Genomic DNA, 27,392 nt, shown 5'->3' with positions numbered 1-27,392 from the left:
GGGGCATTCGGGTTTTTTCCAGATTCTGGCTATTGTAAACAGTGCTGCGATGAACATACATGTGCAGATGTTGTTTCAATTGTACTTTTTTGCCTCTCTGGGATATATTCCCAGCATTGGTATTGCTGGGTCAAATGGGAATTCAATATCTAATTTTTTGAGAGTCGTCCAAATTGTTTTCCAGAAGGGCTGAACCAGTCGGCATTCCCACCAGCAGTGAAGAAGGGTCCCTTTCTCCCCACATCCTCTCCAACAGCGGTTGCTTTTGTTCTTTTGGTACATCTATACAATGGAATACTATGCAGATGTTAGGAAAAAGGAGGTCAAGAATTTTGTAGTTAAGTGGATGGGCATGAAAAGTTTCATGCTGAGTGAAATGAGTCAGAAAGAGAGAGACAGACATAGAAAGATTGCACTCATCTATGGTATATAGAATAACAGAGTGGGAGACTAACACCCAAGAACTGTAGAAATAAGTACCAGGAGGTTGACTCCATGGCTTCGAGGCTGGCCTCACGTTCCGGGGAAAGGTCAACTCAGAGAAGCGATCACCAACTACATTGTAATCGAAGGCCATGTGGGGGAAGGGAGTTGCGGGCTGAATGAGGGCTAGAGACTGAGCACAGCGGCCGCTCAACACCTTTATTGCAAACCACAACAGCTAATTAGAGAGAGAAAACAGAAGGGAATGCCTTGCCACAGTGGCAGGGTGGGGTGGGGGGGAGATGCGATTGGGGAGGGTGGGAGGGACACTGGGTTTACGGGTGGTGGAGAATGGGCACTGGTGAAGGGATGGGTTCCCAAACTTTGTATGAGGGAAGTATAAGCACAAAAGTGTATAAATCTATAACTGTACCCTCACGGTGATTCACTAATTAAAAATAAATAAATAAAAAAAAATAAAGCATACGTGATACTTAAAAAAAAATAAAATAAAATAGTCATTCACTCCTGAAAAAAAAAAAAATAGAAAGACTGGGAGATGGAAGTTTATACATGATGAAAGAGAAGAGTCCCTATATTTGTAATTTCGGAAGTCTTGAACGACAATTAGTTCTCCAACTCTAATTTTACTTCATTTGGGACAAAATGCCACAAACTGGGTAAATGTCACCGGCAGTTAATTATTTCATATAGGTCTGTTGACTACAAGTCCAAGATCATGGCACCTGCATAGTTCAATAACAAATATCCTTCAAGTTCCAGATATCTTATGTTCTCACATGGCAGAAAGTGTAAAGAAAATTTTTAAACCCATTTAAAAAAAATGAATATGGTCTCATTCTGTGGGCCCACTCTTACTGACTTTTATCCCCCAAAGACTAGTTTTCTTATGGAATCACCCAGGCATTAGGTTTTTATATTAGCATTTGTGTGGGAAACTCAGAATAAAGGAAACTAAAACTCAAAATGTGGGCAATTCAGAATGGATGAAACAAAAAATCCAGAATACAGGAAACTAAGATGTTGAAATAGTAAGGATAAGTTATACAGAATCGTGCACTGATTATTAAAAATGGAGCAGGAGGTCATGATTAATTAGGAGCTGTGATAGTTGTCCCTAAACTAATTTCCTTTCTTCAGAAAATATTATCAGTGAAGCTTTGACCTGGAAGTCCCATAAGATTCTCTGAACTCTTTACTTAGTTATAAGTATGGAGAACAAATTTCCTTAAGGCATTTCTTTTTGTACTCTGCTTGTGAATGAAAATTGTACTCACCAATAACTGTATTGAATGCCCAGTGCAGTTTCCCCAAAGACACAGAACATAATATCAGTGGTAAAACCAGATAATAAGGTTGTGAACCAGGCTCTATATAAACAAAATTTTCAAAAATTGAATAACTTTGCTTGGTTTCAGGAAAATGCTGATAAATTAGCAGGGGAATATAAAGAATAGTTAGTATATTGACTCTCAATTTTTAAGTACTTTGTGAATTGCAAAAATAAACATCTTTAAAAAATTGTATGGCTGAAAAAATATTGGTAATTTTTTTCTTTGCTTTTCTGGGTCACACCCAGCGATGCTCAGGGGTTACTCCTTGCTTTGCACTCAGGAATCACTCCTGGCAGTGCTTGGGGGACCACATGGGATGCTGGGAATCGAACTCAGTTCGGCCGCGTGCAAGGCAAACGCCCTACCTGCTGTGCTATCACTCCAGCCCCAATATTGGTAAAATTTTATACAGCTTTATTTTTAGAATACAATATCAGAAGCCATTATTCTATATGTGTGAAATGTCAACAATGATGTAGCACTGTAGCACTGTCATCCCATTGTTCATCGATTTGCTCAAGCGGGCACCAGTAATGTCTCCATTGTGAGACTTGTTACTGTTTTAGGCTATTCAAATATGCCATGGGTAGCTTGCTAAACTCTGCTGTGCAGGATACTCTCAATAGCTTGCCGGGCTCTTCGAGAGGGACAGAGGAATTGAACTCAGGTCGGCTGCATGGAAGGCAAATGCCCTACTTGCTGTGCTACTGTTCCAGTCCAATTATGATAGTAATATATTTTTTAAAAATTAATTAATAGAAGTAACAAATAGCCTCTATTTTTTTCAAAATTAAATGTATAGAAATTAATCCCAGAAGTGCAGAATGAATGTTTCAATCATGTCTGGAAATTTCCTATGTGAATCATAGATTCCAATATATTTAATTCAAACAAATAGTTTAGAGACATGTTTGTGCTTGGTTGATAGAGTTAAGTAGAATAGTTTGCAAACTAAAATTGTAAATAATAACAAATTATAAGCCCAGAGTTTATTGCCGAAGACCACTTACATAAGCTTATTGTTATTTTTAGATAAATTTGAGTTTATTAATAACTTTGCCAAGTAAATTGCTGTTTTTTTGTAAGATAGAATATTCTAAGGTAGTTCTTTGTTTTATGTCATATAGGTTTAGAATACTAAAGACTGTAGGATGACATTACTTTGTCCTCTTCTCTCCTTGCCACGAGGAGCTTGTCCTGGTTTTTCCCGGAGTTTAGGCTTACCCCAGTCTCACTGCCATCCCTTTGTTTAGCTTGTAATCACTTCTCTATGCTCTCTTCCCCAAAACAGTTAATCTGCTTTCCCTTAATCTGACTCTGCTAATTTGTAAAGTCAGACCTTCCTAGGACACTGAATATTATAACATTGCCTTTCTCCCCTCTTTATGTCTTTTGAATAATTTACTTTAAAGCTATGTCTTTTTTGTATAGACACAAGAAGACAATATTATGTTTTTGTAACTTGGGGCTTAATTGGCTTTGAATATTATTCCCTCCTGGGCATCTGCTTTCTCCACTTAAGCCTCAGTTGCCCTCAGTTCCTAGCACCCCAAAAGCAAGTTCCCGACAAGGGACGGGTTGGATCCAGGGCAAGCGGTGAGTTGTGTGCTACCCTGGCATCGAGATGGGCCTGGCCAAAGTGCCTAATTTTTAACTATAAGTTAAAAGCTTGATCATAGACAAATGCTGTCATGATCCAAAAGTAATGATGAGACTAGGACCCTGCTAGGGATCAGGAAAGACTGATCTGGCCTGAGCACTGTAGTCTGAGATCCAGATGGCCCCTGGAGAGCAATTCTATAAGCTTTAATGCATTTCTTATTGTGTCCATACAAAATGATTAATATTGTGAATGCTTATATGTTTGCTGGCTGAGGAGAGGAGAAACACACTCATGGGACTCTACCCTTGGGTGGATTCTCCTGCTGAAAGGGAGTCAGTCCTAGGACAAGAATCCCCTGAAGGAAAGGAACCTCAACCCTATTGATGGTGACCACACCTATGTGTATACCCCAAACCCCTCATGCTGGGGGGGGATTTAAATAGTTTGTAAGAGTGGGTTGGCAGGGGCAGATCCAGAGATCCAGAGAGAGATCCAGAGCTGGGAGAGAAGCAGAGAGAGAGAATGAAATAAACCGATCGAGCAACCAGTTTGGCCTTCTTCCTTCCACCGCCTGCCCTTGACCGACAGCACACACAGTGGTTCCAGGGCACTGAATGCGGGCGGTGAGACAGAGCCACCTGGAGAGCCTTCGAGTGCACACGCCAATTGTCGAGCTTTAGTTTTTTACAAAAGACTAGAGAGGTAATACAGGACTCAGTCAGGACTGACTAAACTGGGATGACCCAAGCATCACCAAGAGAGACACCTGCACACAGACCCAGGTATGACCCCAAGACTCAAAAACTAAAAAATTATTAGATGTTTGATAAATATCACTAATTACAATAGCAAATCATAGTCATACCATATCACAAGGTCAAAAGCCACACGAGATGATGAAATCTTTCAGAGGAACAGAACATTTTTCAGTAAATATAAAGCTCTTGAATATCTTATTAGGTTTTCTGTGACTTTTCAAATCCTGGAGTGTGAATTACTTGTGTGAGTTACTTCAGGTAAACATTATTTGAAATTTTATATGACAATCTTTCTTAAGGCATATCTGCAGTTGTATGTTTACCAATCTTATGTCATTGTGACTCTATATTGCTTTTATTTCATCAGTCCCTTGGTGTAGCTTATTTTTTCAAGTTAAACAAAAACACTACCAAATAAACAAAGGAAGTGCTATAATCTTCTGACCCTCATGGTGACAGTTCCATATATTTTGAAGTAAATAAAGATATGGAATCAGCATTATGAAACAAACATACACTTCTGTGAGATGTTTCATAAATTTATTGCTTGACTGTAGAGCAACTGCCATAGATTTTGATGGACAAGGACATACATCTGGAAAATGAAACAAAGATAGTGGCTCACTGTAATTCAAAGATAATAACTACTAGAAGATACAATTGTTCAGCAAATGTGAGATTATTGGTTTCCTGGGGATTTATTAATTTGATATATTTTAATCCTTTCCTGCTGTAAAAGAAGAATATTGTCACTTAGATGATGGGATCTCACTCATTTTGTAAATCGTTCTGATCATCTTTTTCATTTATATCTAAAAATCATCTGGCAGTTGGAAAAAGGTCCCTGCCGCACAGCAGTCAGTCACCTACAATGAATGTAAGCGCCCACATCCAGACTTCAAATGTCACCACAATGCCATCTTACTGTGAATGACTGAAATTTACTTCCCGTTGTTAGTGGTGCTGAAAATTGCCACTGGTTTCTACAGTTTATAATGTATTGTCTAAACTGAAAACATTTCCCAGATTGAATTGACCTTTTCGAAAACGGCACTTTCATCCTCAAAATGCAGGACTGTTGCAATATTTTATTTAAAAAGGTTATTTAGTTATAAAACTTGGAGAAAGGGTAAGGAATTAAAAGTGAGTATATCTCTCCATATAACACATTGCTGTCACAAAATACAACACAAGAAGCACTGATTGTTTTGCCTTCCAAAAGCTACCAAGGAGAATGCATGCAAAACCCACATATTCTTTGTATCTGCAGAAAAATGTAATATAGTGAATGAATGACTTTTGTAATTTTAAATTTTAATTAGTCTGTCATTTTTCTATCAAAGAGGAAGTGGAACAGAGTCAAATCTGCTGGACAAATGTATATAAACAAACATACATATAAGTATATCTTAGAGAAGCCATTCATACAGTATTTGTTAACTGTAGATGATGATTTGAGACAAATATATTAGAAAACATAAGAAAAATACAAAGAATATATTTGAAACAATTGTTTTGCTAGTGGGACAAATAAAGGAAATACAGTATGACTAATCAAAGTGATTTAAATAAATTTGATATTTTGTCACAGTCCCAGTGCAATAGTTCATGAGACTAGAAGAAAATATCAACAAATTATCTAATATCATTGAACCAACTTATAAAAAATAACCATAAGATACTTACATTCTCTTTTTCCCCTAAAATTTTAGTGGTTAACAATAGTGAGATTAGAAAAAAATGTGTGATGAATTCAGTTTTATATACCAAAACTTCAAAGCAATTTAGCAAATGTTATAAAAGTACCAAATAATACAAATATATCACGTTATTCTTAAGTGTTTTTAAAATCTTAAAATCCAAATAAAATACTGGCTAAACATTGCCCATGAATTATATGAAGATTATATGATAATAAACATTTACTTTTTAAATATGTTAATCAGATTTACAATGTAGATTATTTTATTGGCATATGATATGAATATAAAGGAATATATATGTTCACATTTACATTCATTCCAATTACTATTGATATTCTTATGTCCGTATATAAAGTATATATAATATATGTACATTGCAAATAGAATGCAGCAATCACACAAATCATTGCTACCACTGAAGAACAAAAACACTTAATTTTATAAATCAAGTATGTCAATATTAGGAAATTATTTATATTACCCCAGTGTAATATTCTTTCAGAAGATGACAGTCAATGGTAAGTGCATTATATTTAATCCCATTGTTATTATTTTTTAACGGATTTTTGTTTCAGAGAGGATACTTTATTGAGGGGATGTGGGGTTCCACCTGTCCCCACCCATCCCTGCCCTGCCAACCCCCACCCCTGCCTGGGGCTTTACTTCTTCCGGATCTCCAGAGCCTTCTCCTTCTGGGTCACCTTGGCCAATTCCCCAATCAGCCTCCAGTACTCATGGAACTTAAGCTCCGAGTCCTGGTTCACATCCAAGCTCTTCATCTTCTCCTCCAAGGAGCCCACAACTTTGAGCAGGTGTGGCAATTACTGAGTGACCAGCTCCTCAAACTCGTTGAGATGCTGAGGCTGCCCTTGGCGACGCTCGGGCCCAGCAAAGGTGAAGAAAGTGGTGACCACCAGCAACGTCAGTGGCTCTGCTGCCGTTGGGACCTTCTGGAAGGGTTGCCTCACAGGGTGGTCCTGTGTCTTAGGGTCCCCTTGTTTTCCAGGAGGCTCGGTGGGGCCCTCCTGGACAGTGTTAAGGCCCTCCCTGCTTCCGAGGGTCTGAAGGCTGCTTGTCTCTGGTCTCCAGCTCTTGTTCTTGGTGGGGGGAGGGGCAGGGGACAGCAGGGGAAGGGGTGGTCCCTCCAAAAGCTGCACTATTGCTCCGGCCTCTTAATCCCATTATTTAGGAGTGCTTTGTACATAGATTTTCAATCAAATTTATGTTTGAGGGCTGGACCAATAATGCATTGGTTAGGTGACTGTCTTGTGTGTGGGTGACCTGCGTTTGATCCTTGACATCACATATGGTCTCCCAAGACTCACTAGGAGTGATCCCTGACACAGCCTGAAGCATAGCTGGGTGTGGTCCCAAAACAAAAATAAATGAATACATAGGAAATTAAATTATCATCTGCCACATAGGCGGGGGGAGGGGGGCGGAATGGTGGGTACACTGGGGTTCTTGTTGGTGGAGGCTGTGCACTGGTGAGGGGATGGGTATTTGATCATTGTATGACCGAGACTTAGACTGGAAAACTTTGTAACTGTTCTCACGGTGATTCAATAGAAATAAATAAATAAATAATATTTGACCATAGTTAATTCTGTTTCTGTATGCATGCAAATTCTCTATTTTTCTTATATATACACATATACACTCTTGTGTCTTGTAGACTTATGGTAATTTGACATTCATAATGGAAATGGAAATGTAGTGATATTTTATTCTTTTATATTTTTCTGTAACATTGGTAGGTCATTTTCAAAAAAAATTTCCCAAGATTATGTAACATGATATGGGTGGAATTTTATTATTTGAATAATCTAGCTTTATTTAGAAAACATGAGTGAGGAGAGAGAAATTAAGAACAAGAGTGAAAACAAGAGAATAAAAGGAAGAGGAAGAAAAATGATGTGAGTTGAGGATGGTCAGTCAACTCCACAATGAAATGTACTCAAAGATGGTTCCCAAGTCAAAGAAATCTCCATGATTAATGCAATCTTATGTTTATTTTATTAATTGAAATACTTTAATGTTGAATAATTAAAAAGTTAACTGTTTTAAACACATTTCACAGTTAGATTGTTGTGATGAATAAAATTGTTTTAGATTGCAATGACATAATAAAACTGACTTTCTTGACTTGACTCCATAAATTCAGACTACATGCAAAGTATAACTGATATTCTTGGCCATTATTTCTTTTACGGTTTCAGGCACAGGAAGTACAGAATTAAAGGCTAGACATCAATAAAATAAAAAGAGAACTGGTTCATTGTTGGGATAATATTTACTTTTAGAGTGAAATAAGATTTAAAATTTTTATCTATCTCTCTCTCAAAAAAAAAAAAACATTTCTCCAAAAAGCAGTCTTCCTTATAAATGATTTCTTAAATATTTTAGTATTTAACACATTCTAGCCAAAAGAAAGCAGTAAAACTGTTTTGAACTTTTCTAATAAAAATACTTTATATTTTTATTAAAATAGTTTAATTGAGAAAATATGAGTGAGATGAGAGAAAATGAGTGCTTTTCTGTGTGGGTAGGTGGTTTGAAGCTAAATGATAAAAAATACCACTAAGACCATACAAAAATCTAGTATGGTCATAGACCAAAGTGATTCTGTCCCTTACCATAAAAGAGATACAAGCTTGAAAGTGAAATGAGAGAAAGAGGGAAAAAGAGAAAGGATTTGTGTTTTCAGTTTTTCTTCATTTTATTTCTGTATTCTTGGTATACATTTGCTCATACTTTTAAATACAATTGAAGGATCTTCTCACTGAATTTTTCATATAGAAATGGTGCTTTTCTATATGAAAATTCCATGATAGGACAAATTTATGTCTTTTTATTCTTATGCTTATCATAGTCTTTTTCTCTTGTTTTTCTGTACTCATATTTTTCCTTTTATACATGTCTGCTTAAGTAGATTTTAAGTATGAGACTTTTCATATTATTACCCAACTGAATGAAATCTTATAGGATTTAATCACATGTGGATGTGATCACTTAATAATTAAATCCAAAAATTTTAGGAGTCACAAATCACGTGAAGATGCAATTAACTATCTCATGCTATTAGCAACCCTGTCACTGTTAAACTGTTTCAAATAGCAAAATAATCTACTTATTTTTTTCATGAAGGACTTAAAACATACTTTAGTAAATTGAAAAAAAAAGAATTGATGATGATAAAGTGTAGCAGTAAAGATTTGTGACAGCATTTTTTCCATGAAAAAAGAATTTAAGTGAGAAAAGCTGGGTTTAGCATTTCATTAGCATTCCTTTTGTATTAGAAGGAACTTGTGAAACATTCTGCTTTAGTATTTGATACTTTATGAATATAGGTTGTTTCTGCATCAACACCTGTAAAACTTTCAGCTACCTACAAGACAGTACTATGGTTAAGGTACAGTCCTTGCAGGCAGCTGATCCTAGTTTGAACCCTGCCACCACGTGGCCTTTCTGAACACAGAGCTAAGAGTCGAGCCTGAGCAGAACACTACAGGGTATCACATACAAACACAACGAACAAACAAAACAAGTAAAGCTTCCTAAGGCAGAATAATGTGTATACCTGTCCTTTGCCAGGCTTTCATACAGTGAAACTTAATCTTTAAGCATGCATCTTCTATTTTTATGCTTGAACTATTCTGTTTCTCTGACCTTGTTTAGTTCTCATAATTGACCTAGCAACTCCATTATAATTAAATGTCAACCCTTAACACATAGTTGAATAAATAAAAGGTCCAAAGTCCTTCCTTTCAAACTTGCACTAGGCATGAACACTTCAGTTCTCCAACTCTACATTTTGAGTTTCTAGAGACGCCTGTCCACATATCTCTATCAAAGTCAAAGACCTGTAGCCGACATGAGGAATATAAGCTCAAACTATCATGAATTTATTACAAAGCCTGACAGTTGTTACTACTGTAGAAAAAAAGCTATACATTTTTATAACAGCCTTCTGAGTGTAAAAGAATTAAAATTACATCATTTAATTGGCTTTATTTTAATATTTTTGCTTAAAAATTAAAGCTACAAAATCATCACCAAGTGATTGCAAAGTTAGAAAAATGTAAATTTTTCATTACTTTCATTCTAATGTCACTTCAGCTTTTCAAAGTAGGGATATTGCAAACCTTAAAGAGAGAAAATGCAAAATAAAACTAGTCCTTCTGATTTGTTTCCACATACAAAAACAAATCTCTAAAGCAAGCTTTCTTGGTTGATGCCACTTCTTGCAGGACCATGTGGTATGGAGGATGGAATATGGGGCTCCCAAGGGTTCCAGCATAGGAGCTGGAAGAGTAGGGCATTTATTTGCCTTGCATATGACTGATCACCAGCATTCCATATGGTCCCCCAAACCTGCCAGGGGAGATCCCTCAGTACAGAGCCAGTTGTAAGCGCTGAGCATCACCAAATGTGGCCCCCAAACAACAACAACAAAAAAGCAAAGTATATGCCTGCACAGCCATCTCCATGGTCCATCAAAGGTGTTTGTAATCTATAGAAAGAGCTCTTTATAATTTTTTTTCCTGAGGGGCACAACCGAGTAATATGCAATTTTCTAAAATTATAGAGATAATTGTGACAGATCTGTCTATTATGTAAGAAACAAGCAAAAACCACAATGTCTTCTTGTTTTGATTCTTTCCACAATATCCTAGGATATGGAAACTTATTTTGTTTTTAAAGTATTTATAAAGAGGAGAGTTTCAATAAAATAGAAGATAAAAAGTAACTAGTGAAATTTCTTGTAATAAATAATTTTAATTCCCCCAAATGATTTAATACTTCCAAAACAACCGTTTAGTAGGTTGTAGTAATAAGATACCACACACACACACATACAAAAATTATCAGATGAGAAAAATCAATTTCAAGATGAAACCATCATAGATCAGATAAATAAACCTAAAAGTAAGTTTTTTTGTGATTTATAGTCTCTAATTCTCTTTTCAAAAAAGTATTTCAACGCTCTAATTGCTTTCTGGAGTAATGCAACCTCTTATATTGTGTAACTAATAAAATTACTCTTTATTAATCTTATTTTTATCAAATTCTATTATCTCCTATCCTCCCTTTCTGCTTCAGAGAATCATTAAGATATATTCAATGGATTTTAAAAGAGCTTAGTTATGCTGCTGAAGTTGTGGCAAAGTTTTATTTTCTCCTTATTGCAATAGATAAATTGCAAATACAAGTAACCGAGGGAAAAAATATAATGCTCCTGATAAAATTTTGTCAGGAAAGCATTACTAGACTATTATTATAATTTGTCCCTTTGACAAAACTTTGTTTCATTCCTACTTACTCGGAACAGCTATGAGAAAAATTCCCTTTCTCTTCTATACTTTAATATTTGTACTCTAAACAGAATCTTGAATATCTGATATTTTTCTATATTTATGTGTGTCTCCTATCCTACCTTTTGACTTTCTGTGGGATTCAGGAAATGAAGCAGAAGAGTGAATTATTTAGTGTCTAGTTGGCTGAGTTTCAAAGTCTTAAAGTGTCAGACAGAGATGTATAGCAGTAGAGAGGTAAATAGTAAAATTATATGATGTATTATCTAGACAGTAGCATAATGTTTGAACATAAAATGATTTTGCCATGGCTTACCAACCTATGAGTTAACGTTTTCTAAATCACTTACCTATATTTATGTACAAGTTGGAAGAAGCTTGATATTAAAATTCAGAATTTTAAAAAATCTTTGATATAGTCTTATGAAAGCAATATTTTATGTTCATATTTACACATATATAATTTACTTGATAAACAGTAGTAATTTTTTAAAGATAATAGAAATACCAACACCAAAAGTACACTTTAACTAATAATCATTTATTATTTATTATTATAAATAAAATTATTTATCATTATTTTGCAATTTACCTATGGCTCTAAAATTGAATAATCATGACAATGCACCTTTGTCCAATATTTTATTATTGAGTAAAATGAAGATTTCAATTTACATCCCCACTACTGCAGCATTTTCTCTACAAGACTGTTTCCCAGCCTGTGGAATAAGCAAGATAAGATGACAGTTTCCTCCAGAGTGTATCAAAACATGCTGGAGCAATAAAATCTATGATAACAAAGATTAAGGTTTCTGACCCCAATTGTAGCATCTCAGCTTTTTAGAGATCCACTAGAGAATGGCCTTGAGCCTGCCCTCTCTGTCTCACTCTTTCCTCAATACAAGGCAATTCACAAACATTTTGAAACTCAGAAATCTTGCCTTTAGAATGGAGCTCTAGGGAGGATTTAAATCTTTTAACCCCCTGGCAAATTTGTCCATTCTGAAAACTAATTCACCATTTAGCCAGTAAGTTTTTGAAGACTTATATGGGAGTTCACATATAACACCTGGGGGATGTATAGTAGAACAAATATAAATTCTTATTAAAAAAAAAGGTTACAACGGAATCATTGGAATAAAGTATATATTATAACAGAGCACATAAATGAAACAACCATAATAGTTACAATCTTACTAGCAAGTAACTATTAACCCAAATTTATTCCCTATTGTGTTTAAAACACTATTGAGACACAAAGACAGACTAGATACAGCCTTCCCTCATAGTTCTTGCAGGAAAGGATCGGAAATCAATAAACATGTATATCGAGTAGACTGTTCCTGTAAAGTTAATTAACCTTAAGTACAGATAGATCTCAACATGTGCAAGATAACCTGAGAAAGATACTGATATTCATAAAGAAAAAAACAAGTTAAATTTTCTGAGGGAGAGTAGTAGATCAAGTCTTGCAGAGTAGGTAGAAGTTAGCTATGGGAAATAGGTAACAAATGGATACCTCAAGGTAAAAATTTAATTTGGTAGTACCACATGGGCCGTAAGTGCATAATAGTTTGACCTTAATTCTGGTGAACAAGATTTTCAAATCTGTCCTATATAGAACAATGTCCATTGAATTGTAAATACACATCCTATTATTGTAGCATTGTAGCACTGTTGTCCCTTTGTTGTTCATCGATTTGATCCAGTGGCCACCAGTAATGTCTCCATTGTGAGACTTGTTGTTACTGCTCTTGGCATATCAAATATGCTATTGGTAGCTTGCCAGGCTCTGCCGTGCGGGCGGGATATTCTCAGTAGCTTGCTGGGCTCTCTGAGAGGGACAAAAGAATCAAACCCAGGTCGGCACATGCAAGGCAAATGCCCTACTCACTGTACGATGGGTTATCTTATATTTATTAAAGTGCCAATGGTTGACAAAACAAAAGATTGTCATAGAGTAGAACTTATAATTGCTACTCACCACAAGTACCAATACTACCATTGATGTTACTATTAAATAGAAGCTGAAGCAATGGAATGTGAAGAAGAGTTACTCTGCTCTTTTGAGTAAAAACAGAGTCAGATTGATACTATATTGGTTAAAAAAAAAAGAAGCAACGGGTTTTAAAGTCAGTGTAAATTTTTTTTAAATAGATTGAGCTATGTCATTTCTCTAATTAAGACTTTATAAGACTTCTCAAGTAACACTAAAAGCGAAAATCATTATTCTTTATCTTGCATGCACTATAGCTAGGCCTTATAATTTTGCTTTTTCTTTGTTTTTTTTATCACTTTAAAAAATAAATTCTGCTATTCTTTCCACCCTTTTTCTATAAAAAAGTCTGTTTCAGACACTCCTGTTTTCTCACACAATTACACATAGTACACTTATACTCTGCCATGCCATTCCTATTCTAGGGAACTTGGTTGCTCAAATTTATACATGACTCACTCCTTCACTTCAACTCTCTGCTGTCACTTTCACTTCATATAAATAACTACTGCATTGTAAGTGTTTCTTTTACCCAATTCAATTCTTTCTCATAATTCATCATCTACTATTTACTAGACATTTACACATTGCTTATTTTTTCGCCTGTATCTTCCACAGTGAAAGAACTACTCTAGGAAGTCAGAGTCAGGGCCAGTTTTGTATCTTCCATAGCTGAAACGATGACAAACTTGTGTTTAAATTAATATGTTCAGAAAGAAGAGAACGGAAGGTCCATAGTAATAATAGAGTGGGCCTGGTACTTTTCTTGCTGATCCAGATTCTATCCCAGCGCCCCCTGTAGTTCCCCCAAACCCAACCAAGAGTGTAAAACCAGTAGTATGTCCTGAGCACTGCTAGGTATGGCTCAAAAACCCAAAACAGCTTCCCCTTCCTCTCTTCAAAAGGCAGCAGGAGTGATAATATAGTATGTAGATTGCTTGTCCTGTATGCAGCTGACCCAGGTTTAACTGCAGCATCCAATATGGTAACCATAATACTAAAAGGAGTAATTTATAAGTGCAGAGCCAGAAGTAACCCCTTGAGCACTGCTGGGTGTGGCCTCCAAGCCCCCCAAAAATTAATTAAAAAAAATAGAGCGTACAGTATGGAGAAGGATTTAAAATGGTGGGATTAATTTAAAAAATAGCAATAGTCTATATGAGAGGAATTAAGATCTTATATTTAGGTATGAACAAGAGCAAACAAAAAAAAGCCATGTACTTTATTTTTTTTATTTTATTTTTTTACTTTGGGAGGTTAATTGAAGCTAGTTCTAAAAAATGCAGTGCTGTTTAGCTCCCAGGTGACTGGAACCACAGGACCTGAATAATATAAAACATTTCCTATAGGATAACATAGCCTCAGGTAGTTTAGATTTATTGGGTTACTCCCATCACAGTGCTCCCATTCCTCTGTGTTTATTTGTAACTTTCTTTGTGTTCTGTTGACTTGTAAATTTGTTTTTCTCTTCTTGAGTCCTTTGCATAGTTTATTCAGAGCCATGTCCTTTTGTATGGGCACAGGAAGACTGTAACAAATGCTATGCTTTTGTAACCTGGGAGTCATTTGACTCTACATAATATTTTCCTCCTGGGCATCTATTCTCTTGACCTAAGCCTCAGCTGCCCTTACTTCCTAGCACCCCCAAAAGCAGGGTCTCGACGAGGGTCGGGATGGACCCAGGGCAAGCGGTGAGTTATATGCTACCCTCACATCGAGATGGGCCTGGCCAAAGTGCCTAATGCTTAACTATAAGTTAAGAGCTTGGTCATGGACAGATGCTGTCATGATCCAAGTAGTAATAACTAGATTTGGACCCTGCTAGGCTTAGGCATGATTAATCTGACCTGACTGCTATCGTTTGAGTCTATGGCAAGATGTTGCCAGGAGAACTACCCTAAAAACCTCAATGTATCTCTTACTGTGTCCATTCAAAAATAACTAGTATTAAGATGTTGATAAAGTTTTTGGACTGAGAAAAAGAGAAAAACACCTTAACAAGTATTTTGCGTGTGGGCTATCAGGAGGACTTTGGAATGCTCCTCCCTGGTGTTTCCTTTGAATGTGGCAGGCCATCAGGAAGGGCTTTCTTATGTTGATTTTGCTACCAGACTGTGTGTATAAGCCCAGAGGGCAAGGTGAAGAGAGACAAGTAAGGGGGAAGGGACTGGTGGAGGGGCAGAATCCAGAGAGGGATCAGGGATGGAGGAGTGAGGAGCTAGGAAGGAAGAGTGCTGGGGGAGAGAGAAGAGAGAGGAGAAATGAGGAGCTCAGAGAGACTGAAACAGGTGCGTGGAGAGAACAGAATAAAGGACAACTGACCAATCAACCGGCTTGACCCTCATTTCCTCCTCCATCTGCCCCATGGCCAGGGCTGCTCCGGCTGGGCAAGTGGCCTGGTACAAACTCCTTGAATCTGGATACAGCCGCCCATGTTGCCCCTTGCAAAAGATTTTTACAGTTTTCTCTTCCGATTATTCCAGATTACTGAGAAAACTCATGGAATAAGTGCAAGTACTGTCACCTTGAGTGTAGTATATATTTGAAGTTTTTTTAAAAATAGCTTCACCTGCTACATATTTGCTGAGATTCCCCAAGTTAGTTCCTTTCTTCCTTCCCTCCCCATTATTGCTTTTAGGGTGCACACGGATCACACATACCTGGTTGCAGTGTACCGGGGATCACATACTTGGTTCTAGTGTTGTCAGTAAAATCAACAGAGGCCAGGATCAAATTCAGAAGCCAGTATAGGATAATACTAGGTATCAGACTCACAATCTCAAGCATGCAAGGCTATCATGCACCTCAGCCATATCCACAGAAACCTCCTCAAGATACATTTTATTTTTGTAGGGGAAGGGAATGGATCCTAATTGGTCATGCTTAAGGTTATGCCCAGTGGTTCTCAGTGGATCATGTGTAGATAGTTCTATGGATCAAGTAGTTGATCCTCCACACATACATGGTGAGCAGCTTAACCTCTGTGTTACCTCTCCAACCCTAATTTTTTTTATTCTGTTTGCAATTTTCCTAGTTTTAGCATCATCATATATCTGCTTTTCGCAGCATGCTGAAAGTAAAATATCAAAATTTCTATTTCTTGTACTTTTCTGACTCGGTTTTAATATAATCACCAAACATAATTTACATTTATACGATAGCTATGTGTATTAGAAAAAATGCATAAAATAATAAAAAAAAACTTTCCTTGGTACCACAGAAATAAAGAAATGGGATAAATTAAAAGTATTCTGATGGGGCTGGAGCAATAGCATAGCGGGTAGGGCGCTTGCCTTGCACGCGGCCGACCCAGGCTGACCCAGGTTCGAATCCCAGCATCCCATATGGTCCCCTGAGCACCGCCAGGGGTAATTCCTGAGTGTAGAACCAGGAGTAACCCCTGTGCATTGCTGGGTGTGACCCAAAAAGCAAAAAAAAAAAAAAAAAAAAAAAAAAAAAAAAAAAGTATTCTGAAATTTAAATTTATCTGAGGCTGTTTACATATATTTATTGTAGCGTGCTAAAATTCCTGAACTGATAGGGCTGATAGGTTTTATTGGGTTAGGTCTGTCTCAGCATTACAGAAAAAAAATGCCAAACAAAACAAAACAAAACAAAATAAAAAAATGTCTGTATTTACACCATTTAGCAAAGTGGTTATTCATGTTGCCAGTTGTTTTTTTTTTTTCCACAGACTTCTAATGACTTCCGACTCTGCTTTGATCCAAAAATAAATGTTAGATTGACCTTTAAATGTTTACTCCAAATTGTCAATTCCACCTATTATTTACCATCTAAGTTTTTAGCCCTTTGAATATAGCTGGTACAAATGCCTCTGAAGCTTGAACCAGTACTCTCAAATTGTAAAAGGGCTGAACTGAAGGAAAATTAATTAGCGTAACTGTTTCTTTTAAAGTTCCCCATTTTAGTTCTCTAGTTTCAGGCCTGAAACTCCTGCAAGAAAAAAAAAAATTAAGGGCCCTATGATTTACACATACCCCTAACTTCATCCCTAATGCTAAAAATGACTTTGCAGGACTAAAAAGCTATTATATATGTGTGGGAAACAGTTCCCTAACAAAACCTCAAGCTTGGGATAATGCGCTGGCTAAAACAAGTTTAGATAAGGCAGGCAGCAAACAAGCTCCATAGGCCAAAATAGAATAGGGAATTGTCTCAAATTTACTCTATACTTTTTGTTGCATGCTGATCGGCTTATGAAAAATAAATGTAAAAGAAGTGTAAAATATGCCAGCCTCTGCTCTTAATGTATTTTGTTAGATTTTGTATGCTTATTCTTAATGTTTCTGTCAATGTAAACAAGGGCTCAGGTGTTGGGACCAGGATGAGGGTTCAATACAATATTCAATCATATATATATATGCATATATATATTTTTTAATATGGAACACTTTAAGAATTTGTGCATTCTTGCCGCCCAGATGAGATCTGGAGCAGCCACACACGATAGCCCCTCTGTTCCTTAAAGACTATGATTTAGGAGGTCTACTAACCCATTTTGGCACCCAGAGACTTATAGAAATGCATCTAGACTGTGAGCTGAGCTACAACTCCATACCGCCTGGGGCGGGGAAAGGATTTTCTCTCCCAAGGCTTTCTTTCTATGGGAAAGAGAGCAGCGGCAGCAGCAGCAGAGCCCACGTGGTGTCCACCATCTTCTAGAACTCACAACCCAGAGGTACGAGCTTGTCGTGACGTGGTGCGCAAGAGATCATGGGATGGGGGTGTTACTGGCACGCTCTCTGCCCCGATGAGATCCGGAGCAGGTGCGCATAACACGGCAATCTGCTCTTTAAAGACTATGATCTGGGAGGTCTACTAACTTATTTTGGCACCCAGAGACTTCTTATAGAAATGCATCTAGACTGTAAACTGAGGTAAAACAACAGAAATCTGAAACAGCGCAGCTCCTATAATCTTCATTTTCAGCAATGGAAAACAAACTATCAAATGATGCCTTTTCAGCAGGTTTGATTGTTGGGGGGAAATTCCAAACAATAATAGTGAGTTCTCTGTTGAAATATTGAATGCATTCAAAGTATAGAGAGAATAAAGTGAAGATCATTAGCCACTCAGGTGCGGGGTGTGTGTGGGAGGGGGGGTATATTGGGGTTCTTGTTGGGGGAACATGTGCACTGGTGAAGGGATGGGGGTTTGATCATTATATGACTGAGACTTAAACCTGAAAGCTTTGTAACTTTTTTTCACAGTGATTCAATACAATAAAAATTAAAAAAAAAAAGAATTTGCGTGTTGTCCTTGCGCAGGGGCCCTGCTAATCTTCTCTGCATTGTTCCAATTGTAGTATATGTGCTGCTGAAGTGAGCACTTCAATAATATCATAGTTAATAAATAGGCAGCTTGATAGCTCACTCAGAGCTGCTCAGGAGACCCTAAAGTTTGGACAAGCCTTGCGTGTTTGAACCATTCTCTGTGATCAATCCCCACTGACATAAGTTAGAAGGGAACATTCCAATTTGTTTAGTTGTGATAAATCACTCCACATGTATGGGAATGTATACCTTGCATGTACCATTCTTAGCCTCTACAGTATCTGCACGGGTGGCCTAGGAGGTCCTTGAGTACTGCTGGGGAGTCTTTGGTGAAACTTGGCACACCAGGGCCAGAACCTCACCACATCATCAAGCCCTGACATCACACTCCTCTGATTGTCAGAATATTTCTTAGGGCCTAACCTGGGAGTCTGCCCCAAAAGAAACAAAAAAATGAAGAAAGTGAACATTGAAGAGAGTTAAAGTTTCAGAACTAGACTTTTTCAAATATTGAATATTAAGTATATTCTTCAAAAGAATAAGAGAATAGACACTTTTTAGGAGAGATGTGCTGATGCTTTTTTTGTGTTGACAATGTAAAGAAATGAGATGATCAAATATATGTAAAATTGAGAAGACTGCTCCACAAAGACCAGATAAACGTTAGGATAGGTGCGAAGTAGCAGTAACATTAGAAAAATAGACATGGATAATTTGGTAACAAGTAAAAATATTTTTCTAGCAACATCTTGGGATTTGAAGCTCAATGATTCCCAAAGTCTTAATCTTTTCAGGATTTTAAATGAATTTATTTCAAATAAATTTACATATCTTTCATTCAAGTATTAGTATACATACTCCTTAATATATATATACACATATGTATGCATTCAAAGTATAGAGAGAATACATATCTATATAATATATATAATATGTATATGTATATATACTAGGTACATGTATATATATTATATATATAATATGTATAATATGTATTATATATTATACATATATATAATATGTATATGTATATATATACTAGGTAAATGTTGCTTAAATTTCTGAACATTTTTGACATTCAATCTTTTTTTTTTTTTTTTTTTTGCTTTTTGGGTCACACCCAGCGATGCTCAGGGGTTACTCCTGGCTTTGCACTCAGGAATTACTCCTGGCAGTGCTTGGGGGACCATATGGGATGCCGGGAATTAAACCCGGGTCAGCCGCATGCAAGGCAAGCGCCCTACCTGCTGTGCTATCACTCCGGCCCCGACATTCAATCTTTTGACATCTTTTTCTTTTGGAGTTGACTCCAATTTTCTTGATTTCTTACTAGGAAATTCAGTTAAATATCCACCTCTCAAATAATATTCTCCTAACACATACTACACTGATTCAAAATTATTTGATACCCTCAAGGTATATAAACATTTACCTCAAAGACAACAATCATATCTGTCAAATCCTCCCACTTATTTAATGAAGTCATTAAAGAATAGCCTGGTTGAAGACAAAACAATATTTTTATTAATTTGTAATAAACTATTCTATTCCTTAATGAATAGTACTTTCCATTATAGCTACCAGTTTCAAGAAGCAGAGTTTAGTATTTAGTGTTGAAAGATCAAACTTGGAGCCAAAACTCAAAGATGATGGGAATCTTTTGGAAGGAAAACAATATATGTTAAATATTTACTGAATGGAAATGTAAAGGAAACCTTCCTTTGATATGGTCCTCTGCTCTATTGAATGAGTTTAAGGTATATGTGTGTATGTGTATGTGTATGTGTGTGTGTGTATATATATATATATATATATATATATATACATTTACATATATGTATTTCCTAGAGTGATGCAGAGAGTTTCTTGCCCGCACACCTGACTGTCTTCCCTGGGCCCCTCAGAGGGGATGGGCTCCAGCTTCCTTCCCTGCCCCGAGCAGAGCTCCCGGTGGCCAAAGACCACCAGAACCTAGCCACAGCCATGCTCAAGGCCTCTCTCCACACATTTGGACAAGCGTCATGCATGAAGGTACCAGCAGAAGAACCCAGGTGTGTGTAATCCCATCAAGGCCAACATCCAGAGACTTAAAAGCAAGCTCCCAGAAGATATCTTATAACCTACTTCTCCCTCTGGGAGAAACTAGCAAGCTACTGAGAGTTTCCTGCCCACATGGGACAGCCTCACAAGCTTCCCATGGTGTATTCATATGCTAAAGCCAGTAACAAGCTGGATCTCATTCCCCTGACCATGAAAGACCCTCCAATGTGATGTCCTTAGGAAGGCCGAGTGGAGAGATGCTTCTAAAATCTCAGGGATAGGATGAACGGAGAGGTTACTGAGCCCTCTAATTTATTTTAGTTCCTAATTTGATAATATTAGTTTAACCTGTTATAACATATGGCCATTGAACTAATGTTGTTATATTATGGCATCTAAGTTGATACGTAGAAGCTAAAAATCTTTTTTTTCTAAGTATTATCAAAGAAACAGAGGTATGATAAAAACCCCTCTTTACTGCCAAAACCTTCAAGTAAATATTTCAGATTACTACTCGCTTGGTTGAAGATCAATTATAAGACAGTAGTTTATATGTAGCACATGGTTCCAACAAAGACATTTTCTGTGTATAATAATTATAAAATTAGATGAAAACATTTGTTAGGTTCACATAGGAAATTCTTTTTGAAATAGAAGTTCCTTAAGCTGAAATACAGCCAGACTTACTGACAGCATGCAAACAATCTTTAGAGTCAAAAATCATTCAAAAATGTCTAATGATATAACTGCATCAAAGCTGGCAGGTGCTCACTACACAGAACATTAATTTGGGAGATTTGTAGGGGATTTTAAAGAAATCTTCTGTGCCAAATATGTTAAGAGCAATGTGTCTCAGATAAAAATACTGAATGTTTCATAACCTGTAAGAGTAAGAATACACAAAATGTGAATGAGAGGAATTTTTTTCAGTCCCAGAGTAATTATACAATTCTCATTAAACTTCTATCTATACTGATAGAATGAAATTGGCACAGAAACATAAAGATAAAATCAGAATTGTTTTAGTTCATTCATAATAAAATTTAATGTATCATAAGAAATGGAGCACAACATATTTGATGTATAATAGCAAGACGTGGTCCTAAGATACAGTCATGAACATTTATGTAAGGTAATTAAGGGTCCATTTATGCAACTCAGGTTTCTCGATATTACACTAAGCAGAATCTCATTACAGAAATCTCTCCCAGAGTTGTTCAAGTCAACTTAACAAATTCATGCGAAGCCTCCAATACTTTGTCTTTCTGAGTTACTATCTTTATCAACTAAAATTTAGGAAGTTAAGAGATACACAGAAAATGTACTAAACAAGAATAAATGACTGAAATAATGTGAACTCACTACAAAATAGGAAAAGTGACATATGTTTCAGTTATAGATTTTGTTATTCAGAGGTGTAAATAAGCTTCTCAATTTTTATCACCTTTTGATATATATCATTCATTACATGAGCTTGAATACCAGTATTTACCAAAGTAAGAAAGATAGTACAGGGATAAGTTATCGGACTTGCGTGCAGCCAATGTGAGTTTGATCCCTGACACTACATGTGATCTCCCATATCACACTCCCGAGGAATAATCCTTGAACAGGATCAGGATTAAGCCCTGAGCAGAGAACCAGAAATAAACCATGAGGACACTTTACTGTCACTCCAAAAGAATAAAAAGCAAAATAAAAAGTAATACAGGAAATTTGCAGAAGTAGTGTCTTGGAACACTGATTAGTGATTAAAGAATGATGCTTTTTCTTAGTGGTACAAATACTGTCCATTAAAAAAGATATTAAAGGGAAAACTAGGTAAAGCAAAGAAAGAGAAAGAAAATATATGTACCTTTACTATTTCCTAATCTTCTCAAGAGTCCTAAAACTACCAGAAAAGTGAATATATGTAAAAACTTTTCTTTTTGGGGGTGGGGGTGGTTAGTCGGTGGGGGGGTTTGTTGGAGGGACAATGGTAGTTGGAAGCAAACACTCTACTTTGGTGGAGGGTTTGGTACTAGGATGCTTTATGTATGAAATTCAACCAAAACTTTACAGTGGTTTTGTAAACCAGGGTGCCTAAAATATAATTTTGAATTAATTAAATAATAAATAAAACTGTGCTATGGTATGCAATCTTTTATGAATTAGGTCTTATTTTACTTGACCTCCTATCTCTATTTCAAGCCTAGTAAATCTTGATTATCTTCAGTCACATATCTTTGTGAATATTTTCAATCCCATTTTCAATTTTATTTTTGAACCCACCTAGAAGATCCAAAGCTGAAGCAATCAAACAGGCTGATTTCTTTGTTCCTATAACTGGGCAGTTGAATCCAACTGGGAAAATCACAAAATCCTCAGAAAATTGCCTTTATAAATTAATGTTCTCTGAGCTTAATAGGACCATTTACTCCGCTCACCAATTCGCTGTCCTGATAAGGTTTTCTCCATTTTCCATAATATCTAATAAAACCATCTCTTATCTCCCCAACTGTCCTACTCTATTACCTTCCTACTCATTCTCAGCAGAAAATCTTGTCCTTTACTTCACAGAAATAAACACTCAGATAAGAAGTCCTTAAAATTTCTGACACCCCATCTACAAAAGTGATGATCTATTATAACTAGCATTGTTCTCTTATTACAACAGTGAATGTCTTATTCTGATTGAGATTGACTTTTACTTCTCTCTATTCTATGAATGTTACCTTGGGAAAATACTTTCAACTATTAGAATGTGCATAATATTTTTCTCTCCTAGTCTATTTGTATTCTATAAAAGTATTCAGTTCTTTTCTGTTTGTTTTTGCACCTTAATCCTATTTTACTTTGCTCTCTAGTCCTTGGCATTGCTGAACTTCTGGGAGTAGACTTGAAAATTCCAGCAACAACTTCCTTGTTTACCATTTCTTATTCTGATCATTGGAATATCATGATTTCACTTATTCACTGAACAGGCTTTAGGCAAAACTAAAATTCACCATATGTAAGAATAATCAATTATCTTCTAATTTTACATTGGGAGAATTTAATACTGTAAATTTTGTATGGGGAGAATTTAATATTTCATCTCTTACTTGAAACCAAAGAAAATTCCTTGCTTTTTCTCAGAGGTAACTGATTCTGTTTCTTCTTATTCTGTCTCTGTCCTTGGTTGCTTCTTCTCAGACTCCATTCATCCATTCATCAGTCACCATATTTGTAGCATGGTTTTCTCCACACAGTGCAATATAAAGATGAAAGTAAAACATCTAGATTAGCTTCTAATCAGGGATTTTCATTTCATTTTCTCCCAAAGAAAAATACTATTAGTTTGCAAGAACGTGAAGCAAGAGGACTATCATGCTAACATAAGACTAATTGTAAAAAAATGCACCAAGGTAATTTAAAAAATATATCAAATTCTAATCAATATTAGAAGAAATGAACTGTAAAATATTGTTACAAAATATTGTGCAAGCATAAAATAAAATATTGCACTGTACATAAATATGGATATTTTTGAAAATCACACAAAAACAAAGTTAAAAGTGGGCTGGAACAATAGCGCAGCAGGTAGGACACTTGTTTTGCACAAGGTTGACCTGAACTTGATTTCCAGCACCACGTATGGTCCCCAAGCCCACCAAGGGTGATCCCTCAGAGTAGATCTAGGAGTAAACCCAGAGCAACCCCAGGTGTGACCCAAGAAACAAAACTGAACAAAGAAAACCAAAGTCACATAGGTTCATAATAATAAAAATCAAGTGTTCTCTTCTGCTGCATCAACTTTGAGGGTGAAGACCATCCTCAGCAACCAGACCGTAAACATTCCCGAGAATGTCGACATTTCCAAGGGCTGCACCATCATCGTGAAGGGCCCCCGAGGCACCCTGCAGAGAAACTTCAAGCCCATCAACGTGGAGCTCAGCCTCCTCGGCAAGAAGAAGAGGCTCCGGGTTGACCATTGGTGGGGTAATGGAAGGAACTGGCTACAGTCCTCACCATCTGCAGTCACGTGCAGAACATGACCAAGGGAGTCACACTGAGCTTCCACTACAAGATGCGGTCTGCGGATGCCCACTTCCCTATTAATGTGGGTATTCAGGAGAAGGGGTCGCTTGTTGAAATCCAAACTTTCTTGGGTGAAATATATATCTGCAGGGTTTGTATGAGGCCAGGTGCTGCTTGTTCTGTCTCTCGGGCCTAGAAAGGTGAGTTGATTCTTGAAGAAAAATGACATTGAATTTGTATCAAACTCAGCTGCTTTGATTCAGCAAGCCACAACAGTGAAAGGGGTATCTGAAAGATTTTGGATGGCATCAATGTTTCTGAACAAGGAACTGTACAGCAGGCCTATGAATAAGGTTCAAGTTTTCTGCCTACAGAAAGCAGAATATACAGAATGACTTTTTACACCTGCTTGTGATAATGAGACACAATAAAACGATACGACTAAGAAAAAAAGAAAATCAAGTGCTATACAATCCATTATACTGTTTATATATAAATTAGAAAAAAATGTTTATGTGAGAGTTTCCAGGAATCCTATGGATTTTTCTCAAGTCCCTTATATAAAATGTAGAAATGTTCTCATTGAACCAATGCATTCTCCCATATAGTTTAACTTCTCCCTTTATTACTTTTATTACAATTACACACAACATTTGTTTTTCCCTGTACAAGTCAAGTTTCACTGACATGACAGCAGGAGAAAAAATAAAATTTATTGAGTCAAAAAAGAAGAAATCAAGTGAGTGACTTTAGATATAACACAAAAGCATAGTGAAGAAGTTAACTTATTGAAAATTATTTCTGTAATGTAAGATTTATTTTTTCAAGTTCACAAAGTGTCAAATAAAACACTCAGGAAAATTGTTTACAAATGCAGGGCTCCCAAAAATAAGATACAAAAGATCAAAGATAACATTAAAAAGATTTAAGTTTAAAATGGTGGAAGGAGATCATCTTTTCATTTCACTGTTATTTACAGTCAATTCAAGGTCCAATTTCAACCTTTCACAGAAACATGTATTGATTTTAATGGCATTTATAGGGATAAAATTTTGCCTCAAACACCTTAACAAAAAGATCCCAAGAAAGTAGTTATGTCTATAATGGCACTATCATTTTATGACTCAAAACTGGACTGGAATTGTATAGTAAAAATGAATGTATTTGAAGAAAGACAATTCAAATTGGTACTGAGCACTTTGGTGCAAAAATTTTGTCTATATCATCAAGTCCTAACTTTCAGCCAAACAATCAGTTGTTATTTTAAAAAGCTCAAAATTATATCATTTTTACAGATCACAGTGCTTAGAGATAATTATCATAAGTTCACCTGAAAGGCAACATTAGAAAAGTTTAAAAAATATATATAAAATAAATATTTATTTGTATTCACTTTTAGGAAAGTTGAGTTATAAGCTACAAAATAGAATTAATCCAGATTTAACTTACATCAGCAACTTTATAAAAGTTCACATGTCTGCCATTTATTCACTTATTTTAAATTTGTTTTCACCTTAGCATATTTGCTCAAAATGCTTACAAACTTTCGAGCTGTCAGAATCAAATAATCATTGAAAGGAAAAAAGAAGAGTTTTGAATACTGTAAAAGTGACAAAGTGATTTTGCTCTCTAGCAAAATATCCATGAAGAAAATGCATTCAAGAATGTTTATTAAAGAAGAATAGCTCATAATTCCACTCTTCTTCAAAAACATCAATATTTGAGTGCTGGAACTGTTCTTTATCTGACTTGGTAGACTGTGTGATAGAAGGGAGCCTATATATGGATGAACCTGAATATTAATGTATTTAAATAATGCTAAGTATTTTCTGTGATGTCTGGATGTAGCTATTTTGGCATAGACATAACTGACTTTGAGATGATTCTGTTCAAATCTTGGAAACTTTCTACTTTGTTTTTAAGTTGTTGTCTCATCTATACAAAAATCTTAACTCCATTTTTGTACCTAAATATATCGTACCCTATCACTGAGTGCAAGCACCACTGGAATTATGTATGTGATATCAATCTTTGATTTCACATTACATGAAAACAAGATAAGTTTTACAGTAATTATAATATAAGAAATAGAGCAAGTTTTGAGATACCAAGGAAGTCAGGGATGTGCAATTCATAACTAGATATAATTAACATGAAGAATTTATGTTATCATAATATATTTATTTATATAACATGATAGCACAGCGGGTAGGGCATTTGCCTTGCATACTGGTGACCCAGGTTCAATTCCTCCGCCCCTCTCGGAGAGCCAGGAAAGCTACCAAGAGTATCTCACCCACACGGCAGAGCCTGGCAAGCTACCCATGGCATATTCTGTATGCCAAAAACAGTAACAACAAGTTTTACAATGGAGATGTTACTGATGCCTGTTTGAGCAAATCAATGAGCAATGGGATGACACGGATACAGTGATATATATGCATATATATGCATATGCATACATAGAGCAAGGATAAGGGAAATTTGATATATTGCTATAAGATTTACCATGTAACTACAATGCAAAGCTAGAATAATCAGTCTTAAAAGGCAATTGTAGATATGAAACCTTTCATCTAAAAGGCTATAAAACTCAAAGCTGTAGTTAGAGGATAATTTCTTGACCAAATAAAGTAGTGTAGCGTATCTGAATTAAGACATGAGTTTATCTAGTAGAGTTCTTATTTATTTTCTCCTTAATTATGCCTCTTTCTATCTTTCAATTACCATATATTACCTGGTTGGTAATCAAAATTCTTTCAAAAACTCACTGAAATACTACCCAGCATCATTAAATATGCATATACATTTAAATTAAATTATTTCCACCTTCACCATACTTCCCTCCACAACCTCCTTATCCTTAAGTAAATCATTCAATTAGCAACATCCACTGGTTTATATTA

At 36.1% G+C, this 27,392-nt stretch overlaps 1 non-coding gene and 1 pseudogene across 1 annotated transcript; one reads left to right on the top strand and one right to left on the bottom strand.

Moving 5' to 3' along the window:
* Positions 1-6,576: 6,576 nt before the first annotated feature.
* On the top strand, positions 6,577-24,881 carry LOC101556420 (60S ribosomal protein L9-like; annotated as a pseudogene).
* LOC129401359 (U6 spliceosomal RNA) lies at positions 18,397-18,503 on the bottom strand. Its single transcript, XR_008628287.1, has one exon. It is a non-coding gene; the product is annotated as a U6 spliceosomal RNA (small nuclear RNA).
* Positions 24,882-27,392: the final 2,511 nt, after the last annotated feature.

This window comes from Sorex araneus, chromosome 1 (assembly GCF_027595985.1).
Source record: "Sorex araneus isolate mSorAra2 chromosome 1, mSorAra2.pri, whole genome shotgun sequence".
Lineage (NCBI taxonomy): Eukaryota > Metazoa > Chordata > Mammalia > Eulipotyphla > Soricidae > Sorex > Sorex araneus.
The sequence above is the reverse complement of the archived record's forward strand: the minus strand, read 5'-3'. Positions and strand labels throughout refer to the sequence as shown.